Source organism: Lemur catta, chromosome 12 (genome assembly GCF_020740605.2).
Source record: "Lemur catta isolate mLemCat1 chromosome 12, mLemCat1.pri, whole genome shotgun sequence".
NCBI lineage: Eukaryota > Metazoa > Chordata > Mammalia > Primates > Lemuridae > Lemur > Lemur catta.
Genome location: NC_059139.1, coordinates 67,879,520 through 67,899,753, shown reverse-complemented (window position 1 = coordinate 67,899,753; position 20,234 = coordinate 67,879,520). Strand labels below are relative to the sequence as shown.

Here is a 20,234-nt window from a genome sequence, read left to right as displayed (position 1 = left end):
GAAATATATTCTGCAAAATAAAATAACCACTTTGGGGCTTAGTTTGAAAGTTCAGTATTCCTGTAAAGGAAAAACATGTAAAGAAGATTTATCTTTGGATAAATTTAAGCTAAAACTATTCTAAAATTGTATCCAATAAATAGTAATTGGGTGCTGGGAAATATGTGCCAGGAAATAAGCAAGTATTAGGAATAAAAAAAAAACAAGTATAATTTAAGGTAGTAAACATTCAAATTAAACATGTACATGTGATACAAAAATGCCTGAATACAAAAATGGAAAGTAGTATGTAGTTATTCAGACAAGAAATAATAAGCAAAAATATATACTGTCTCCTTATCTGTATAACTGTGATTTATTTCATTCTGTCTTCCTGTTTTGCTAGTTGTAACTTTCCAGTATATGTTTGAATGTCTGCAATGAGAAAGGGGACACATTTTAATTACAATCAAGATCTAATATATCATTTTTTACTGCAACAATCATGCACTTACTGTTAAACTATTAAGAGAAATAAAGTATAGAATTTATTCAGTTTGATCATGAGTGTTTATATACTCAAATAAAAATTGACAGATATTTACTTTTATATAGATAGTTTTGTTCTTCTATTGCTTAAAAATAATATCCACGTGGATTACTGATTATAAGACTTGCTTTGCTGACTAATCCTCTCATTTCTCCAACCTATCAATAGCCTCCTTTCTGCCATCTATAAAGTTACCACTTTGGAGAACCAAACTATTCAAACTTTAGAAGAACATTTTTATATAGAAAGATAATTAGTTTACATAAATATTTTTATTTTTCATATGTAAGATGTAAGGGTAAATATAATTTAAAATAAGAAGCTTAATTTTCCCTGTGAAAAAGAAGGAAAAACATGTCCTACTTCTTTTTTGAGCACTTACTTTAGAAAACTTATAATTGTCAGGTTTTTTTCTATGTCTCTTTGAAACATATGCAAAAAACTTTTTAAAGACTAAATAAGCCTCTTTCCTGTTTTACAACATAGGAATGTCTTTCTCAAGGACATGGAAACCATCTGTTTGAAATGTGATCACCAAGGAATATACTACTCCTATTACCCAGTTTCTGTGGGAAGGTAAGAGCCTAATGTTGGCCAAGTTGCAAAACTACCTCTTTTCATAAATATATGAGTTTAGTTTTCCTTTTAGGTGAAGCCAATTAACTAACGGAGAGTCACCCCAATTACCAGGTGAATTTAAGATGAACTGTGCATAACAAATGGTACCATCAAGTCTTTGCAATTCTTAGTGGATTTTGTATGATGTTCATCACATTCAGGATTAATGCTTATTCAATAATAAAACTGGTTTTCTCTCATACCTTTGTGAAGAGGTTTTCTGCGTTGGCAGGAGATTTTGGTTTTATTTGTATTTTCTCAACAAAGATGACACATATACCATTCATTCATTTAACAATTCATATATTTGAAATATTTGAACATTCCTCAAAAACTAAGGTAAGTAAAAATCTTTACACATGTACATGTACATTAGGTTGCACCATTTGATATTGTAGTTTAGTAAGTAAAAAATAGAATATCAGCAACTTCATGTGTTTCAAAATTTATTTTATGAGACTAGAGAAATGTGTGGAAGACTCTATATCATACTGTTAACATCAACTAATTAGTTTGGAAGAGATTATAACTTTTTTATATATGCTTTTTTCTAACTGTTACAATAAGTTACTGTTACTATTTGGTTTGTTTTACAAAGTAGAAATTAATAAGATAAAATATGTTAATTGTATTTGAAACATAAATCATTAATCAAGGTAGAAACGATTTCTATTTTACTTATTTTTTCTCTATATATCCAGCTCCTAACATAGTGCTAAATATATTGTTAAAGAAAAAAATGGGGAGGGGGAGAAGCATGAATAAATGAATGACCTTAACCAGAGAAGGTTTTTGAGGAATAGTGAAAATTTCAAGAAGCTAAACTGAAATGAGTTGACAAATGTTTGGTAGTAAGAAACCAGAGGCAGTATAAATAAATACCTTCTTTTAAATGCTTAGCCAATACTAGACTAGCTAAAATACAGTTTAATTTTGGTAAAAAGGAGTCTTTTTGTAGATATGCATTCCTGAAGTATAATGACATGCTTATTAACATAATTGTTGGTGGAAAAGAAGCTGCAGATGTAGAAAAAGACAAGATAACTGAAAGTTGGAGATCACTGAAAAAGTAGGAGGAGGCAACAGCCTTCATTGGTTGTATGGGGATTCCCTCTACTATAACAAAAGAGAAAGAAAAACTGCAAATACAGGTCTGTAGATTTGTTGGTGGGAAGATTGAGGAATCTTGGCTGATGATGGCTTTTCCATTTCTGTGAGGCATGGAGATGAGCTATGATGCATATATTTTTAATGCCTCAATGGCATTATATGCCTTTCTTGCTGAGTATAATGCCTGCACAAGCAGTGGTAATGCCACACATACTTCCAAAATTACAACTTTTAGTTGTCAATTGCATGTCCAGGGCTCTAAAAAGAAGGGGATGAATTCTAGGTCCCTTTTCTTCCAGAGGCTCTGCATCAGTTGGGATTCAGCTAGTGAAATGAAAATCGCTCTAGGGATTTCAAACAAGATATTGTTTAATAGAAGAGATTATAATAAAAGAAGGCCTAGAGAAAAAAAAAGGTTAGCGAAGCCACTCTATCATTTAGAAAATCAAAAAATGGCCAAATCATAAGAAACTACTTCCATTTATTTCATTGCCCACTTCACTAAAGATGATGATTCTTTTTTTTTAATTTCAAAATCTTAAGGGAGTACAAATGTGTTTGTTGTGTGGATACTTTTTATAATGCTTAAGTTGGGGCTGCTGAATTGTTTGAGTTCTTTGTATATTCTAGATATTAGCCCTTTATCAGATGTACAGTTTATTATTATCTTCTCCCATTCTGCAAGTTGTCTGTGTATTCTGTTGATGATTTCCTTTGCTGTACAGAAGCTTTTAATTTAATAAAGTCCCATTTATGTGTTTTTGTTGTTGCTGTATTTGCCTTTGGGGTCTTAGTCACAAATTCTTTGCCTAGGCTAATATCTAAAAGAGTTTTTTCTACATTGTTTTTCTAGAATTTTCACAGTTTCATACCTTACATTTAAGTCTTTTATCCATCTTGAATTAATTTTTGTGTATGGCATAAGATAGGGATCCTGTTTCATTCTTCTGCATGTGGCTATTCAATTTTCCCAGTACCATTTACTGAATAGGTCTTATTTTCCCCAGTGTATGTTGCTGTCTGATTTGTCAAAGATCAGTTGGTTATAGACAGATGGATTTATATCTGGGTTCTCTATTCTATTCCATTAGTCCATATTTCTACTGTTTTACCAGTACCATGCTGTTTTGGTTACTATAGCCCTGTAGCATATAATTTGAAGTTTGGTAATGTGATGCTTCCAGATTTGTTTTTTGCTTAAGATTGCTTTGGATATTTGGACTCTTTTTTGGTTCCAAATGAAGCATAGAATCATTTTTCATAGATCTGTGAAATATGACATTGGTATTTTGATGAGGATTGCATTGAATCTATAAATCACTTTGTCCTTTGTTGTTTTTAAGGCTTTTTATGCAAATTCTATCAAAAACAAAAGAAAAAAGTAATGGCTTTTTGTTCTGTAAGTAAATGAAAATGTATAGATTTTCTGCATTGCACATTTTTCAGACTTTTCCAACATATTTTCATATACTATACTTCAGATCAAGGCAGAAGTTCTATTTAATTAGCTTTAGGAACAGATGACTTAATCGAAACAATTTGAAAAGTGTTATTTCCTCACTGTGTCTAGCATTTAGCAATGACATGGCATATGTGGTTACAACCTTATTTCTTCCATAATAGGAGGAAATAATCATTTTCATTTTCATTGTATAAAATACTGTGAATTTATAATGGCTAATGTCTCCAAGTTATTATGTATTTAAAATGAAATCATTTTAAATGCATGTAAAGTTCTTCATGTTTTGTGTCAAGGATATATGTTTTGTTCAACTGTTTAAGGATGAATTGGTGAAATAAAAAACTAGATTTGGTTTTTGCTATTTTTGGGCCATAGGGAAAGAAAGATTTGCTAGAAAGCTCACAAATTAAGATACTTATAAAATATTCATTTTAACTTATCAAAATACATTGATTATAAATAATTAGTTGTATTTTCTTCCTGGCATATGACTATTTCCAGAGAAAGCTATTCTTAACATATTTTATTTATTTTCATCTTCTATAAATATCCTCATTTTAACATTGTGTGAAATGAGTGTCAGCTGGTAAAAGATCATTTTGATGTGATTTTGACATAAAAGCATTCTGTGCTCCTAAAACGAATGCTATGATGGTAATGTTAATGAGTTAGATGTCCGATGGAAATGCAAGGAAAATATTTGGAAGAGTAAGGCAACATTATTAGTAGTGTTTATTTTTCAAGAACCATCTGGTTATTTTACCTTTAGAACTGATCTTTTTTCTTTTCTTTTTATTTTTGAAAATTAACATGTATGTTTGATATAAAAATTTCAAAATCAAACCTTATAATGGTGTATCATAGAGCAGTATAGATAAGCAGAGCATCTCTACTGATAAGGTGGATCTGTTTTAAAAGAGAAAAGATTTCTGTTGTCTGTCAGAGTTACTCTTAGGCGAAAAAAAGCACGGAGAGTAAGGAACAAGTTCCAGTGATGACAGCCCAAGCACTATGGGAATAACATGCAAGTTTTTAGTTGAGGATGACAGTCACTCAGTGTTCCCGGTAGCTGCAGTAATGTCCTCTTCCTTAGTATCAGTCAAAGATACTGTCTAAAGGTTAGGTTGTAAAGGTAGAGAAAAATAGGGAGAATGGAAGAAAGCAGATTCTATTGAAATTATGTGTTTTATTCAAAGGTCATTATGGTGTTACTTAGAAATTAGGCCGCCTACAAAATAAACCCAATGGTGAATAACATCAAAATGTTGTGGCAGGAAGGAGTCTCCTTGGGTGTGAGCAAGAATCAGCCAGTGTCAGTTTGCATTTTTCCAAAGCTTATAGAACTGATTAGACAGAGGGAAATTCATGATTATATTACATATACCATTACACATTTTCATGCATTTTTCTAGGTCATTTAATTGAGGAGAGATTTCAGCAAAAGCCAATATATTTTGTTTCATCTAGGATGCCAAGGTGATGTGACATTTTTGCAATTGAGATAGTATTGGTAGAGTAACACAATTCAATACTTGGTAAATATCAGGTTTTCAGCCACGCAGATTTAAAATTTGAGTATCACGAAGTTCATTGCAGAAGAAAAACTACAAAAAAGTAGAACTATGGTGGCTAGACAGTTTTTGAGATTTAATAAATGATAAAATGATAATCAATTAAGTCACTAAAATTTCACCATATTCATTACAATGATCTATAATTGGGTCACTGCACTCCAGCCTGGGCAACAAAATGAGACTCTGTCTCTGAAAAAACGAAAAGAAAAAAATTCACCATATTCAATTAAAAAAACTGTCAAATGGTAATGCATTTGAGCAGAACAAACAATAATGTTTTAAAATTCACTATTTACATTCATTCAAAATATTTAGTATTATATTAATGATGCTGTGATAATGTTTTCAAAATAATATTTTCCACGTGAATGGAATTCAAAACATGAATAAATTAAATAGGTGTAGATCCCATAGAATATATGCAAGGGAAGAGAATTTAGAAATGGTCTAATAAAGTTTTCTCATTGTATCAATGAATAAACTGAGACCAAGGATAATCGATGACTCTTTCTGAATTATCAATTATGGCAGAGTCTGAACAAGAATTCTAGGCATCCATCCTTAACCCTGGTCTTAATCTATATTATTCTTCAGTAATTATTTAATGTTTTTTCATGAGAAAATTGAATATTTTATGTCTCTCAATTTAATATTTATATATCAAGATACATTTTTTATTTTTGTTAGCATGTAGAAGACAACCTATTGATCACTATGGCTCTACATATGTTTTACTATAAATACAGATCTGTATATGTACAAACATATTGTATAGACTATGGACCTCTAAATCATAACAGATATGTTTATAAAATCTCTTTGATTCATTACATGATGTTGCTAGTTTCAATATTTAAACAAAAATACTTGTTCAATAGATGAATGACACTCTCATGACTATATTTCTTCCATTCATTTTACAGATTATCTCCTGGACATCCTTTATAATTGGTAGATAATCTTTGTTTGTGATGGATGTTAGGGCATCTAGATGGATTAGTAACTTATTATGAAGTGATATCCATAATTTATTGACCAATAATCTTACTAGGAACAATATTTCTAATTGTGTAAAGCTTTATCCATGACTCTCTACAGAATCCAGAAATACAGTAGAGAAGGAACAAACTGATTTTGACAAAATAAATCTTTTAACAGAAATAAATATAAGATATTGTATTTGCATAGAAAAAAAATCAAATTGAGTAAATATCCCCGCCAGAATTTATTTTAAAAATTTAAATATTTTAGTCAATCATTAATATCTCAATACAGGGCATTTAGTGAATTATTGGTCTGATGTTAGGGGAATTTCCAGTTTTTTTGGTAAATCTTCAATTGAATAGTAAATGAAAGGTGTAGAACACTAAGAACTATAAACAGAAAGTTTTTCAACATAGATGTTGACATTCAAGATAATGTTACATAATAAGATATTATTCACAATTTTCATCAGCTTTCTGCTCAATCAGTATCTTCAAACTGATTCATGTATACATTTCCAAGCAGTGGATGTTGCCTTCTCCTAACCACCATTTTAGATGTGGGAAAATCTAGTTAGTTTACAAGAAGTTTCTCCAATCTCCCCTAAATTCCTCATTAATATTCTGCTTTTCTGAGACAAGGATGACTTCCAATAGTAACTTTTTTTTTTCTCATTTGAGAAGTGGGCATCCTCCAACATTCATAGAGGTTTTATAAAGTAGAAAACATGCATTTAATTAGGGACTTATTCTTCTCTGCTGCTTAGGCAAATTATTTCTATACTTTGATTCTAGATATCAGAGAGACGACAATGTCTTTGCTTGAAACTTGATCTTTCCTAACACTGACAATTTTCCCTTATTCAACATTGTCATATTCTGAACTCTCAGCCAAAGGAAAAATTTCCCAAGCCTTGAACTCCTTTGATAATTGAAAAACTAGGTTCCCATTAAGTAATACCTTATCCATAAAATAGAATTCTCATAGCTGTCCATTAAGACTTTGACTTGTAATCAGTTCTTACTATGTAACTAAAGCATATAATTTCTGCAGTGATAAGATTAATTTGCAATATGCTGAAAAATGAATGTAATAAACATGTACATGAATCACTTTGTTAATATTTCAAATGGCCTAAATCACTTCACACAATGATGTCAATCAGGACCTGAAACATAATTTTATGCATTTCTCCCTAACATAGGAGAAATGAGACAACCAGTTTAAGTAATTCCAAGCCTTCAAGACCAATGATCCAAAGACATTATTTATGCAATTCAAGTTACCTGAATAACAATACAAGTTTGGAAAAAGTAGACCCAGCTTCAGATTTGAAGTTATAGTCTATAACTCAAGCTACAGATGTAACTTGTAATTCACAATACTTTACAGATTGTGTATTAAATACACACGCACACAGTTAAACAAAATTCAAAGCAGGCAGTGAGTGCATCAGGTAATTAGAACTAATATGTTGTTTGGAATTAAAGTCAAATTCTTTTAATTGGCATATCTCGGTGGGAATAGAAATACAAACTTGTAATTAGGTGATTGGTGTGATTATCAAAGCCTCATTGGCATAGATTTTGCAGTCACTTTTTTTGGCATAGGTTTCTCACATAACTGTAACATGGTATGGGAGATGCATTGAATAGCCATAATAGGAATTTGATGTTGCCTAAGATGAAGAAATATATATACAGAATGAATAATCTAGGCCACCCAAAGATATTACACAACTTTACGTAAGTGAGAATCAGCATTTTTGGAATAAAACTCTGTGATTTTAGTAAAATAATCTAGTTTATTTACTATTTATAATCAGTTAAATATATTAAACTAATCTCAGGTTTGTAATTATTAGGCACACAGCAATTTCAGCTCAGATCTACAGTCAAGAGTCCAATCACTTTTCTGTAGGGTATGTGGGTGGAGGTTAATAAACAAGAATGAGAATTATTTTATTTTATTTATTTCATTTCAGATTATCATGGGGATACAAATACTTTGGTTACGTAAATTGACTTTGCACCACCCAAAAAGTGTGCCCATCCCCCAGACAGTGCACCTGATTTGTTAGGTATAGATTTACCTACCCCATCCTTCCCCTTCCCACCAGCCCAATGCCCTATGAATGTTACTTCCCATATGTGCACATTAGTGTTGATCAATTAGTACCAATGTAACGGTGAGTACATGTGGTGTTTGTTTTTCCATTCTTGTGATACTTCACTTAGAAGAATGAGCTCCACCTCCATCCAGGATAACACAATAGGTAGTTCAATATTTTTTTTTATGGCTCAGTATACATATACCACATTTTGTTAATACATTCATGTATTGATGGGCACTTGGGTTGTTTCCACGTCTTTGCAATTGTGAATTGTGCTGCCATAAATATTTGAGTGCAGATGTGTTTTTTATAGAATGTCTTTTTTTCCTTTGGGGTAGATACCCGGTAGTGGGATTGTTGGATCAAATGGTAGTTCTATTTTTATTTCTTTGAGGTATCTCCATACTACTTTCCATAGAGGTTGTACTAGTTTGCAGTTCCACCAGCGGTGTATAAATGTTCCTATCTCTCTACATCCACCCCAACATATATGATTTGGGACTTTTTGATAAAAGCCATTCTCACTGGAATTGAGTGATATCTCACTGTGGTTTTGATTTGCATTTCCCTGATGATTAGAGATGTTGAGCAGTTTTTCATATGTTTATTGGCCCTTAGTCTGTCTTCTTTTGAACAGTTTCTTTTCATGTCCTTTCCCCCTTTCTAAAGAGGTTGTTTGATTTTTTCTTGGTGATTTTCCTGAGTTCTATATAGGTTCTAGTTGTCAGTCCTTTATCAGATGTATAACATGCCAATATTTTCTCCCATTCTGTAGTTTGTCTTTTCATGCTATTGTTAGTTTCTTTGTGCAGAAGCTTCTTAATTTGATATGGTCCCATTTATTTATTTTTATTGATGCTGTGATTGCTTTTGGGGTCTTCATCATAAATTCTTTGGCTAGGCCAATGTCTATAAGAGTTTTCCCAATGTTTTCTTCTAGAATTCTTATGGTTTCATGCCTTAGGTTTAAGTCTGTTATCCATCATGAATTGATTTTTGTGAGATGTGAGAGTTGTGGATGCTGTTTCAGTCTTCTACAAGTGGCTATCCAATTTTTCAGCACCATTTATTGAATAGGGATTCTTTTTCCTTTTAATTGAATGTAAAAGCCTGAAGTAAGGGGAGGTTTTAAAAGGTAGGGCTGTAAAACAATCAATAAGTCATGAAAAATTGCTTTCATGAATGTTTTATGTAGTTATTTATCAACATATTAGTGTCATTCTCTTCCCCTCGCCCCATTCTCTGTATTCTTCATGGTAGAAATCAGGATGTCAACAATAAAGGCATCATATAATTCAAACTGTGACATAACAACTCCAAATAATTCACTGAAGATCATTCAAGCACTCTTAATTAGGAACTTGTAGTAAAAGAGAAAGGGTCTAGGCAGAAGTTTCTTTACTTAAGACAATGAATTGTAAATGAGCTCTCATGAAATTTTTAAAAATATGCTGAAATATTTGAGAGAATAAACTATATTAAGCACTTTAGAAAATACATTTGCATTTAATTCTGATGCTATTTAGGAATTATTTTTAACTGTTCCTCAAATGCTGTTTGGATATCTTATTTCCTCTTACTGTATAAATAGCTGAGTCTGAGTGTTATATGAGTGCATGTGTGTGTTTGTCGGAGGGATATGTCTGTGTATTGACTCAAACTACATTTCTTGCCAATAAAAAGAGCTCTATGAAGAAATTAAATTAAATGAAAATATGAGAGAAAAATTAAAATATGTGAGTATAAGTTATTTTCCTTGTCAAATACAATGAGGAGTAGCATTATCATTTTCAAGGAATTATGAAAGGATTACCTTTAAAAAATAGAAAACAAAGGGAAATATGAAGTCTTACTTATTGTATTTCTATTATGTGGACAGTAGTTCTGGGTGAGATAGATTCTATCTCACCTACAATCATTTACATTAGCTTTCTAGGCAGTCAAAGACACTATATAATGTGAAGCTTGTTGTTATTTTACAATGGAAATCCAGCCTAATAATGTTTTGTGTAATAGTCTCTACTCCTTGAAAACAATGTTAATAGACATGCCTTTAAAACATACAGATGAATTTGGACTGTAGTTTGGGTTAAAAGGTCACCTCAGGAAAAGATAATCATTTTCTATTAAGGTTGAAACCACTGTGCACTTCACTGAACTATATGGAAGGTCACAGTGTCTTATTAGAAGATTAGTTTATATTATTGGCTGACAGGAATAGCTTGTAAAGTGTGATTCATGCTCTGAAATAGCACACTAAAGATAATTTTTCCTCTGTCTCATCTGTAATAATGAAAATAACTAAGAAACTACCTCCTAGACTTTACAGGTCTATAAACATGTAAGGGAATCAGGTCACCCTATGCCACCACTGTTATTCCCCATTCTTATGTGCTATGGTCATTCCCTTTATCCTGGAACACATTTGTACAGAAGAGGAAAGAGAATTCTCTGTTTAGCTTGCAGGACTACCTTCTTATTTGCAGAATGAACAAGATACGAAGCACCAGATAATAAGAGGAACAACTACCATTAAATATGCTCTGTGAATTTATTTTATAATTTATCTATTGATCTATTCAGGGTAAGAATAATTTTGCCCAGTAAATGTAGTTACTCAAGGCCAAATAATTCAAAAATATTAAAATATTTAGAGAATTATCAAAATAATCTAAAATAATGGGATAAACTCTGATCCTTTATATCAGGCAGCATACATAGCATAGAAGGATATCTAGTGCTACATTTATTATTATAATTTACATAATTATCATTGTATAGATTATATAAAAATCTGGAGAAGAGAATTTGTAGCAATTTTCCCCAATATACAATTTTTCCATACAAGAGAGATATAATATTTATGAATAAAATCAGCTTTATATTTATTATAAAATTACTATAGTTATCATAGAGTTATTATCTTAGTCAATGAATTGAAATGTAGTAACCCTTTTATGTATATTGTTATTAAACAGAATATACCTTAACTGAAATATGATATTATTTGGTAGATTATTTGCTATTATCTGCTACGTACGTGATCTCTACATTTGATGGTTTCCTATCATCCAAAATATAATAGCCCTTTATCTATCATTAATTATATTCCTAAAAAAAACTTAGTTATTCTTCAACCCCCTTAAGTTTAGATCTCATTTTATTAATAGAAATTTCTCTGATCCATTCTCAGTAATAATTACTCTGTGTTTGTGCCAATTTCTATTATACATTTCCCACTATAATCCAGTCATCTATTTACCAATAGCCTCCCTTTGTAGTTCTTGAATTTATGAAAATAATCTGTCCAACACACTCATTTGGTTATGTGGGACAAGATTTCTTAAAACACTATAATATGGCAAAGCCCCAGAGGGGAGGATACACTGGAAAAAATTAAATATCACCAGCATCAGCATTAAAAGGTGAGGTGACTGGGTGTATTTTAAGCTTTTTTAAGGGGCTGCAGATTGTGGCATGCACCTTACTGCACATGTTGATAACAAAGGGCTACTTAGCCATCCAGGTCTGGTAGACTTTCAGGAGGAATGAACTCTGGAGTCAACTGGTCCATGTGACTGGGAGAGTCTATGTGCTGACTGCATCTTGGAAGATGTGACAGGTGGAAGAGTTTCTCTCTATGCCCCAACAGAGAGCTCAAAGTTTGCCTAGTCATTTACCTCTGACCAACTGGAATGAAAACATGTGGCTCTCTCTGCTTGTTGACATGCCACTGCTTAAGAGACCCCAACAATCTAACTTGAATGAGTGCTATATGGGTACCCCAAATTGTGAATAATGAAAAGTACAATCCTAATCCAAGTAACTTGAGGTCTGAAGACCAAGCCAAGAACCCAGAACAAGTGGAGTCTACCAAGGCAGAACTGATGAAGGAATCGGGAGAATTTCAAGAAGAATATTAAAAATGTTATAATAGAGGCACATAGAGTCACTCCTTCTCAAAATATAAAAGAAAGAAAAGAAAAAGAAAAAACCTTCTGGAATCAGAAAACGTGGCTTCTAAGTTAAATCACTCAACAAACAAAGAGACAAAGATCACTGTTGAGGAAAAAATGTTACTAAGGTGGAAGAAATATGAAAAATGCAAAAATCATCAGTGAACAGCTTTAGAGCCAAATTTCCCACCTGCTGGACTTTGTCAGGTTGTTGAGCAGTTGATGAGGTAAATAAGTGCTGAGACATTGATTCCTCACAAGCGTGGAGTCACCTGTGAAGGACCTACCATAAGCATTCTACTCCATTTGCCACTCATGCTACGAAAAGGAAATGAAAAAAGTTGAACGCCTAAGTTTAGAAGCTAAATCCAAGGGAGCTCATCTGTGAAAAATTGAAGTTCTAGAAGAAGAATAAGAAAGATAAAGGAAAAATAATAAAGAAAAAATTCTATCAAAATACAGTGGACTCTTCATTTGAAAAATTTCCCTGAGCTGCAGATGGTACAAAGGAAACAACACACGGAGTGTACACCTGTGTATAACAATTTGAGGAAAGTGATTCGAACAAATACAATTTGAAAAAGAACAATATAGGAGATGTAGAAGTAGGAAGCAAACTGAGAAATTAATTTTAGGTTACACATAGTTACATTAAATACATGATAATCATGTGACTTGGAATTATAATACAAGTACAGATAAACAAGAGAGACACTGGGAAAAAATCCTGATCCCCTAAAGATGCTGGAGTTGGAGAGGTGAGTGTGGGGAGAAAGAGTGGGGAAATAAAAACATTGTAAATATTTTATGAATAAGGAAGAGGGTGTTGGAAAAGTTAAGGCTTTTTGTGTTGTGTTCAGAGTATTTAATTTAAATGTGAAACTGGTGAAGTAGGATGGTTTAGAACAGGAAGATGAAACAATTTATTTCAGCACCACACCAGGCTGGTGTACTTACCCACCTTGTTTTCCTGCCAAAGACGTCTGGACAATGGTTTAGGGCAGTGGAGCCAGTTTGTTGCAGCTGCTGCTACATGCTGATTGTGTGGAAGTACTGGGATATAGAGATTGGGGAAGAAGGAACACTGCACTAACAGCTCCAGGTTGCTACTATATCTGGCCCTAGTGTTTTGCCTTGCACCCAGGCTGCCTTCCTCGAGCACCACCTTGAGGCCAGCATAGCATCACACATGGTCAACTCAGAACTGCTGGTGAGTTGACTGACACCTTATGGAACAAACTCTGACAAGAAAAGAAAGGTAAGGATACATTCTGCCTTCCACCACTTGTCAAGGAGCTATGGCCAGCTCAGCCATGCACTCCTTCCTTCCCTGTCTTGTTCCTTTTTTCCCTTATTCCTACATCCCTGGGATTGCATTCACCAATAGCATTAGCATATAAACCTGAAACCTTTGACTCCAATGTTGCCTTCTAAAGAATCCATATTACATTAGAAAATAAATACTAGTGCCACTGAAAAAAAAATTGTGGAACTCCCAAGTTCATGAGTCAGTGAGGGGAAGGAAATGAAAAGAATCAGTGACATCTAAAAAACATAAAGATATGGGTAATTAAGAAATGATAACAAAAAATAAATAGTAAAAGCACAATAATATAGAAGAGGGCAAAATCGATTAATTATACTTTTAAAGATTAGGTTCAATTTTCCTGTTAAAAGACCAGGCTTTAAGATTGTGTTAATTACACAAATCTAGCTACTTATGTTTTACCAGAAAAAGGTCTAAATCCTAGTACAGGGTGAAAGTAAAGGGATGGATGAATATGTTTCAGGTGATTGCAAACTGACAAAACCAAGGATTTCAATTAAAACTTAGGTAAAATTTAATTCATAATAAAAATATTAATTGAGACTTAAGGAAATACAATGCAGTAAAAGGTATAAAAAAACATGCCATATTGACTACAGCTTATAAGGTCATTGTGCAATCCTCCTACTTAGAACTTCAAGCCATTTCATAATCACTGCCATGGAAAATCCCATTAAGACTAGATCTAGCCTAGGTAAGAGGAACTGGCAGGGATATATATGTATGTGAGAAGTTGATATATCACTCCCTCTTTATATTTAGGCCAAGGGCCATGTAGTAAGTATTCTCCAAGAGTAATGACATCTTTTGTGCTTCCTTTTCTCTTCAGCTATATTGAAATTAATTCTTCAGAATGCAGGATATTCTCTTTTCACTGCCTACCTTGTACTGGATGAGAAGAAAAACTACAAGGAAGCTAAAAAGGCAATAGAGCATAGAATGTATACTTCTGTTCCACATCTGCAAAACTTCTTAATGAGCCATTTACCTAAAAGTAAGTTAAATAATTATAAAAAAATTTTTCATCATATATTACAAATGGCTCCAAATAAATTTTAAAAGTCTTAAGGTTCTAAAACTGTGGATAATTATGTGACAATCTGTATCCAAATATGCTTACTGGTGAAACATATACTTTATTCTTTTTATTTCAATCTATACTTTTGTAGGATTGTAAATTATGGAAGTTTGTAGTTAAATATCGGTCAATCAGAGGCAAGTCACAAGACAGCAAGGACAGATCAGAGCAATGGGGGCAATAATCGTGGCCTATGGAGGAATTTATTTTTCTATTTAAGAGCTGAATGGGCTATAGGACTTTTTCCTGACTATATCATATATTAAATTACATAAAATATATAAAGAGATAGATAGATAGATAAAGAGATATATTTCTTTTCTAAGAGTAAAATAAATAAAATAACATGATAGAACCCCAGTGAACTATAAATAGAAATTTCTAAGGCAACCTGCCTGGGAGTTCAAATTACTTTCTTTGCTCCTTGACCTTTGCCTGCTCAAACTTGTTCTCCTTGGGTGATCTTATCCTTTTCTATAATTGAAACTATCAATTACTTTCTTCATAACTTTAAATCTGTCTTTTTAGCACATACCTTTCACTTAAAATCTAGCCCAGTATTTCAATTCGCTTTTAGTCATAAGCACCTGGAATGTCTTTATAGAATTTAAAAGTTATCTACAAAGAAAGAAAATGGATAATAATGATAATCAAAATTACTCCTCCTTTGTTATATCCATTTTACATGATTCTAAGATATTCCTCAAATCTATCTGTCCTTCCTAATTCCACCATTGACTTCCTGATAATACTTCTGTATTATCTCAATAATTGATACAGTCTTTTTGCCACCTGTGTTCTCTAATAGATCCTCCTAATGGATTCCACTTATTTTTCTGAAATAGTAAGTCTGATAGCAATCCCATATTTTAAAAGTTCCATCACATCTCCCTTATCTTCCTAACGGATGAAGTGAACTTCTTAGCATGGCATCTGTAGCCTTTGAACAGCCTCAGACTTCTTTTCTAGTCTTTCCTGATATACCTCCATATATCAGTTTTGGCTAAAAGAGATTAGTAAGGAGGTTGTAAAAAGAGGCTAAGCATGTTTTGTTATTAAGTCTTCTCTTCTTATTTCATTCATTCTTATAACAGGTAAAATCTGCTAATGATTTCTCTGACTTGGCTAAATACTATGTTGTGAATTACTCTAATGTCATATTGATCTGTGCAGTCATTCATTCAATTATTTATTCAACAAGCATTTCTTGAAAGTGGTTATTTGGAGATATTGGAGATATAAGGTAAAGTATAAAACTGATGTGATCCTTGCCTTTATGGGTAAGACCATATGTATTGAACCCTGTATTTTCCCTACTCTTATTTACCACAGTGCCCTGCTCAAATATTGTGTCTTCTATAAAGTCATTTATAACACTTTTTGCCAACTCAGCATAATTCACTTTCTTATATTGTGTCTCATAGATTTGCTTCTATTCTCTATTAAAACAAATCAAACTATATTTGTATTTTATATGGACATGCAAATTAATATCTGGTTTTAAATGTTACCAGTAATAAGCCAGTATATTGAGTATGGGTATGAAATTAGTACCTATATATTTTTAAAATGCTTTATGCAAAAACACAATACAAAATAGGTTACAGTCTGATATTCCTTTTGCCACTTATATTTGATCTTTACGAGCCCCTCATTCTAAAAAGTTGTCTTTTTCCTTTTTAGTGAAGCCCCATGTCTAGAGCTCAAAATAGATACATTTGCTTAGCCCTCCAGTTTTCTGTTTCCTCTCCATTTCCCCTTTCTATCCAAGCTAAGCACCATGCCAATAAGTGTCATCAAACTATCTGCACATCTTTGATTTCTTCAGTCATGTCTGGATTTACTGGATACTATAAAGGGTCCTGAGTAGGATTGAAATTTTGTCCTGCCCATGAAAATTTTGGAATATAAACATCAGTGGTCATTGCTTAGTCCTACTTGGGACAATCAGGACCAAATATGTTAGTTACTAAGCCTATGTACATACTTAGGTATTGAAACAGGGAACTGTCAGGCACTGCTTCAGGCATTGCTGTTAATTGTGCAGGCATCCCTTAACTGAGTCAGGAAGTTTCAAACTACCCTGATCAAAACAAGATGGGAACAGGACAAGGTCCAACTGGTTAGAACCAAGATGGCAGAGAAATTGCTGACCACTTCTTGACCTTGCAGCTTCATTATATACTTCGTTACCATAAAAGTTTCTAAGGAAACTCCTACTACCATCCTGCACCTGATGCCATGACACTTTCTATTTGACCATATTTAGTCAAAAGGAGGGCATTGCCCTAATTCCAGAAAACACCACCTTTTTCCAAGAAATAACATGAATATTCCTCCCTTTGTTTTGCCTATAATTAAGCTATTGCTTAAATAGAAGAACTAAAGGATCCATGGGGGCTGGTTCTCCTCGACAGGGAGAACTTGCCTCTACTCTGTCTGTGGAGTAGATTTTCTATACTTCTTGAATAAAACTCACTTTCCTTTACACTGTTGCTTCACTCCTGAATTCTTTGTTGTACAAAGCCAAGAACCCACTTGGACTTCAGGTGATTCCCAGATTTGGGAATTATGTTCCTGTGATAATATTTCTTCATATGGCTAGCACACATTCAGGAGACTAGATTGGATATTTATTTTAAAATGTTTTCATATATATATAAGAATGCGGAAAAATATTTATGACCAGGAGATAAATGATTACATTATACATACTCCTTGGGGGACAATCTCCTTTTTTTCATTATTTTTGGTTCCTCTCCCTCCAGCCTCTATCCTTACCAATATTCTTTAATTAACCAATTAACTCAAATTGTCTACCTAGAAAATATTTGTTCTTATTTTTCTCTGTGGTTATCCAATACATACACTGTGAAAGTTGCCTTTCTTACCCAATATTTTGTGAAATACTTTCAAGTTCAATGGAATAGCTCTGACAAGTTTTTGTTAATGGCTGGTGATAATTAATTTATTAAACAATTACTCCAGTAACAGGCATTCCACTTTTTTTTTTTTTTACATTTTTGTTTGCTTTTTGTCATTGAAGGCAGTGCTGTAATAAACAACTTTTTACTCTCGGCATTACCTACTGGTGGCTTCATTTTAGTAGGTAAATTCACTGCATTGAGAATATATATACACACATTATATATACGCACACAGTATTATATATGTGTATTTGTGTGTGTGCACATATATATTGTCCCATATTATTTTTGTAAAAGGCTATAACAGTCGCATTTCTATTAGCAGTGTCTATGAACACTTTTATTTAAGAAATATTTCTTCCAGAAATTCCTTTCAGGAATAGGTGTACCAAGTTACCACATACATAAGAGGTGTATCTGAAAATTTCCTCATATCAGCATTATTCAAAATGTGCTGATTATCTACAATGTTCCAATGGCTTAGGTACTACATTTAATAAGACCATAATGTTCTCTTCCTTTATAGAACTTACAGGTAAGTGGCAGACAGAGACAATGAACACTATAATATACTAATGATAGGGGCAGTGGATTGTCACTAGAAAAACATAAAAGTGATACCTAACATGGACTTGGGAATCAAGAAACATTCCCCTATGGACGTGGCACCTAACCCGAGACCTGAAAGATAAGTGATGGTTACAGAGGTGAGATATAGGGGCAAGTGTCCTAGGGAGAAGAATAGGTATCCACAGAATTTAGAAAGCAAAAGAGAGCAATTTCAGATCTCAGAAAATATTCTCAGTGTAGAGTGTTAGAATTACAAATTGAGAAATATAAAGAGATGAGACTGGATAGCAGGAGAGGAGTTAGATGGTGAACATATTTTAAACCACAGCACAACTGGAATCTAAAGCCTCAATAATATCATGTGTATGAACCTATAGAAGTTTCTAAAATTTTCCTTCTTTGTTTTTATACAAATAATAGCACACTATGTTTTTTTATGTACAGTTTTTTCACTTACTAATATACATTAGAAATACTTCCCTAACAATGCATAAAGAGCTTCCTTCCGCCCTTTCTATAGAGACATTATTTTCCATCCTGTGACAGTATCATAATTCAGCTTACTAGTCTCTTGTTGATAGATTCAGTCTGTTTCCTATCTTTTACTAATATAAACAGTGCCGCACACATGAAAGTATATCTCTAGGCTGATTTCCTAAACTCAAATTGCTTGGTCAAAGGTATGTACCCTAAAATATATATAAATACTATCTAATCATCCTCTATACATACTCTACTTTGAGATTTTTGTCATTTTGCTAAGTGAAAAATGGTATCTCAGAGTAAATTTAATTTGTATTTCACATGTAGTGACTGACATTAGCCTTAATTTTATATGTTGAGTCATTTGCACTTCATTTTTGACTTGTATCATATTATTTGCCTATTTTTTATTAGCTATTGGTGTTTTCCTTACCAATTTGCAGGACATTTTAATTTATTATAGATTTTAGACCTTTGCTTTTGGTAAGAATTAGACATATTTTTCCCTCTTTTTGTCACTTGTTTCTAATTCTTGCTTATGGTTGTTTGCGGTCAGGCAGAAATTCTATTTATATGTAATTTTGATGTTTCCATAGTTAGAAATTAAACAAACACAATTATTCCATGTGTTTTCTTCATACAAGTCACAATCCTGCTCTTGAAATTTTCAGAGTCCAGTAAAATGAAAGATGAGCCCAACAAAATGATAAAACAAAGTGATATATGGTAAGGTTGAAGGAAGTAAAAAGTATTATATGAGTATACCTCTGCCCCAGCTATGAAACCTGACGTAATCAATACTCTACCCATTATACCTATAAAATAATGTTATTGTACACTTTACAGCAAATTTTCACTTAGCTAATAAAAATTCTTTCAATTTGATTTTTCTTCCTTATATAATTGTAATTTCTTCAAGCATAAGCACAGACTGTTTTACTTTAATACCTTCAGAGAGTGGATACTACTTTTAACTTTGAGTAAGTCTATTGATTTAGTTATTACAATCTTTAGGAATCTGTTTCCCCTTTAAGACTTGGAATTGTCTGTTTAACGTTTACCAAATAAATAAGCGGGATAGAAAGGACTCAGGTCCCTGAATCAGAGTATTTATGGTAGTGTTAGTCCAATTGCTCTGAAAAAGAAATGTGTGCTGAAGGGCAGATGATGGTCCTGTAGAGAATATCTCTGTTGATTCAGCACAAGCCCCTGGATTTTCCCAATAGTATGGGGCATTAGTGAGGGTTCTCCAGAGAAACTGAATCAATGGGATATATACAGGTATATTAGAGGAGAATTATTATGGAAATTGGTTCACACAATTATGGCAGCCAAGAAGTCCCAGGATCTGCTGTCTGTAAATTGGAGAACCAGGGAAACTGGTGTAATTTAGTCAGAGTCTGAAGAGCTGAGAACCAGCAGAACTAATGACATAACCCCCAGTCTGAGGCTGAAGGTCTGATAACTGGGAGGACTGCTGGTGTAAGTCCTGGAGTCCAGAGT

At 32.9% G+C, this 20,234-nt stretch overlaps 1 long non-coding RNA gene across 1 annotated transcript in view; it reads left to right on the top strand.

Annotated features, from left to right (window-relative positions):
• LOC123648261 overlaps positions 1-20,234 on the top strand; it is a 79,236-nt gene that overhangs the window by 39,591 nt on the left and 19,411 nt on the right. The window contains exon 2 of the long non-coding RNA XR_006738542.1: positions 1,016-1,105. This is a non-coding gene — a long non-coding RNA (uncharacterized LOC123648261). The remainder of the gene's footprint in view (positions 1-1,015; positions 1,106-20,234) is intronic.